A 3839-nucleotide genomic window follows, 5' to 3' on the forward strand; every position below is an offset into this window, starting at 1 on the left:
TTGGGGATAGAGAAGTGAAGGTAAGGCTGATAGAAAGTCAATTAAAGTCGGGCAGGGTGCACAGCGGCTCAGGAGGCTGAGGCAGGAGGATCATGAGTTCAAAGCCAGCCTCAGCAAAAGCAAGGCGCTAAGCAACTCAGGGAGACCCTGTCTCTAAATAAAATACAAAATAGGGCTGGGATGTGGCTCAGTGGTTGAGTGTCCCTTGGTGCCAAAAAAAAAAAAAAAGTCAATTAAAGATAGGTTAGATGTGGGACTATGAGCCTGTGTCTTAAGTCTACTGGCAAGAGACAATGGAAGAGAACACAGGCCACTCACTCCATCCACTGTGGGACAATGAGGTTCCCATTAACCTCTGGGAGACATCTGTGCAAGGCAACAGAGGGACGGGGGAGGAATAACAATAGCAGTTACACCAGTTAAAATAGAAATGATATAATCTGGGATCACTCAACCAATTAGCATACAATTGAGTGTAATAAGAAACCAGAGTGGGGGAGAAAGAGAGAATGAGGACGTGCACACATGTGCATACCAAGAATAAGAGGAAGCAAAAGACCGAAACTGCTGGATTTCAGTGCTGGGTAAGTCGTTCTCATTTGCCAGGAAGAATTGCACCCAGGAAGGAAGATAACTGTGTTCCTGCCATTTTGGAGTCCAGAGCATTATCTATTGTAGATTTTGATATCTTATTTAGCCCCGTGCCAGTCTGATTTTAGGAAGAGTGTACATTATTTACATGAAAACAAATATGAGCATTAGGAGGCATTTTTCCCCTGCGTGCAATTCCTACTAAAGAATTTACATTCTTCTAATTTGCTGCTTTACTGCACCACTTAGTATCCGCCTGAGATGTGCACAATGTCCTCACAGTTAGGAAGGTACTGGGGAAATTTACCCTTTTTGCACTGAATCACTTGCTCTCCTCTTTGAAGCCACCAAACTCTTAACTCATTTGAAATTCTCCTTTGCAAGTATCTGTTTTGTTTCTCAGGTATCAGCTGATCCCAAATCACAATGCAGGCTCCAGAGGATGTTGGATTTTAACTCTTAATTCTGAGTGTACCGTTGTAGTATTTTACTCTTGAAAATGGCTTTTTCAATAACAAATGCAGAGGCATCTGTTTTATTTACGTGGCAATTGATGAATTCTTTAGAATGGGCATTCGGAATGTATTTTAGCAACACACAAACATGAATACCATATGGTGGAGCTGCTTCCTGCAGAGAGTTAGGATAAACATCATGAATAGCATTAATGTAAACCACATGTCTTAGTGGTACCCATCTACTACCTCAATAGATTACACACTGAAATGGAGCCAGAAGCGTCTTAGGAAACCGAACATAGAACTTCTGTGATGTCAAGAGATTTGAGTGTTTTTATTTTTCCTCTAAGAAAGGGAAGGTAAATGTAGAATGTATTTTTTAAGCACATAGAAATAGTTCTGCTTATTGTATTTGGATTTTTAGAAATGTTCCAAGAGGCTAACTTTGAAGCCAGTTTTTGATACGATTATGGACCTCTGTCACCTGCAATTTTCTATTAGAATGGAAAAAAAAAAAACCCACAACAAACTATTCAGTGTTGACAGGGAACAATCTTCTGTGCTGTGTTGTTCTTCCCAACATTTGGTTGGTCTAATGCGAGGTAGTTGGATTTCTGTTACTATAATCTAAGAAAGTCCCTTCATTGCTGAATCCCAGATTTTTACCCATACAAAGACTTTTTCAAAGGGTTTGTTCCTTCATCATGCCTATCACCTGATGTTGAGATTCTTCACTGATGAAGGGAGATGGGAATAGGGATATCCCTTGCTCTCCACTGTTGGTCCCTCCCTGATTTCTTGTTTATTGAGGTTTTTAATGAGTGCCAATATTGTGCTAGTTATTTTCCATTGTTTCTGCATTGTCATTGTTCCTCTTTAGAATTCCACTTCTTCCTTGCCCAGTGGGAAAGGACCTCCCATCCCTTTTCTGTTTCTACCACCCGCTCCCACTCTCCCAGTCCCACAAGATCTTCTAGTGTCTTCAATGGTAATATTAAAATTCACGTTGATAAGATTGGACATAAGTTACTGATTGCTGATGCTGATGAAGGGTATATTGGGCTTCATTATGATGCTTTTCTTTTTTTTTTAAAATGAATCAAATAAGTGCCTTTTATTTATTTATTTTTAGAGAGAGAGAGAGAGTTATTTATTTATTTTAGTTTTCAGTGGACACAAAATCTTTGTTTGTATGTGGTGCTGAAGATTGAACTCTGGGCCTCAGGCATGCCAGGCAAGCATGCTACCACTCGAGCCACATCCCCAGCCCTGATGCTTTTTCTATTTTTACATAAGGTTGAAGGTTTTCGTAATAAGAAGTTGAAAGAATCCATCTTGATGGCTCGTCTTCCAGAATCCTAGTTCTATAGTGCTTGAATTCAGTCTTCACCTCTGTCTCAGCTACCATGGTGTCATGAGTGAGCTGTCATTAACATAAACCAAACACATTTGTGTCTTTCCACGATGTCAGAATTTATTGAATAACATTAAAGTCACAGGCTACATCACTTTCATAAGAAGCAATTCACTGAATACTTGTGGGTCACCTAGTAGTTGTAAGCCAGCTCAAGTTCTTTATTCCAATCTTAATTTCTAATATCTATAACACTCAAATCATATATCACACTTCACACAATGAACAATATTTAAGTTACAGAAAGACAAAGAAAGGGTTAAGGCAGCCACAGGGGTTTAGGAGACTGAACTGAGAGCAACTGCAGAGAGCTGATAGGAATGCCAAGAGTCACTGTAGGTGGGCAGATAAGATTATGAACCAGCCAAACCAACGAACTTGTTCAGGGTGTAAAGCTTTCCAAGTATAGGAACTTATTGTAGGCCAAGGTCCAGACAGACAGCAGTCTCAGAGTGTCAGCTTGGAGTGCGCTGTGTGTGGTCATCTCCAACTGGAGAAACTAAGTTCTGCTAAAGCCCAAAGACAAAGATTCAGAGGTTTGGACTTGTAACAATTTTCATGGGCAAGGTTTGTGACGAGTGACCAGGTGATGGAATCAGTGTGCCACTGTATCTGGTTTTGGGGTGCTCCTCCTTTTATAGGCCTTGAGTGAGGGGGTTGCTTTATTTGGTGGTCTCATATGTTTGATAAGCACACTGGCCTGGTTTTTCTGATACATGTTTGATATGCTCATGCACCCACGGGTTTCTGATTAATTCAATGAGTTCACAGGTGGACATTTTTATTAGCACAATTAATTTATTTGTTTATCAGTTTATGCCTTATAGTTGTGCTAGGCAGACAGTGGTAGTTTATTTGTACAAGAAAGATAGTGAGTCATTCTACCTTAGAACTTAAATTCAGAATGGAATAGTTTATGCAAGTCACACCACTTGTATAAAATGAAGTAACTCAGTTTTAAGAACAGCCTGAAAATGATTGTTCTATCCATCACCAAGTAACTCAGGTCAGGGCACAGCCTGCTCTCCACACACGGACAAGGTCCCATGTTAGAATTCAACATCCTTCAGTCTATTTCTCCTCTAGTAATTCAAACCATGAAATTTCCTTATCTGGACTCACTGTTTACCTTACCCATTCCCATCCTTAGCTCTCTTACTGAATCCATTAGTGACCAACATTCAGATCTTCCCCCCCTCTATCACAGTCAATACTCAGAATCCATTTGTTTTCATTTTGGCTTCAATTAAGTTCCTGCTGGGCCTGCATCCTTTGGATCTTGCAATGAAATGATTCTCACACCAGCACCCTCCATTCCCTATTCACTTGTCTTTATATGATACCTGCTCTTCCAGTCTCCCTCTCATGAAAGCCTC

This window comes from Marmota monax, unplaced genomic scaffold (assembly GCF_021218885.2).
Source record: "Marmota monax isolate L192 unplaced genomic scaffold, Marmota_monax_Labrador192_F-V1.1 WCK01_AAM20220418_F8-fsc00031, whole genome shotgun sequence".
Lineage (NCBI taxonomy): Eukaryota > Metazoa > Chordata > Mammalia > Rodentia > Sciuridae > Marmota > Marmota monax.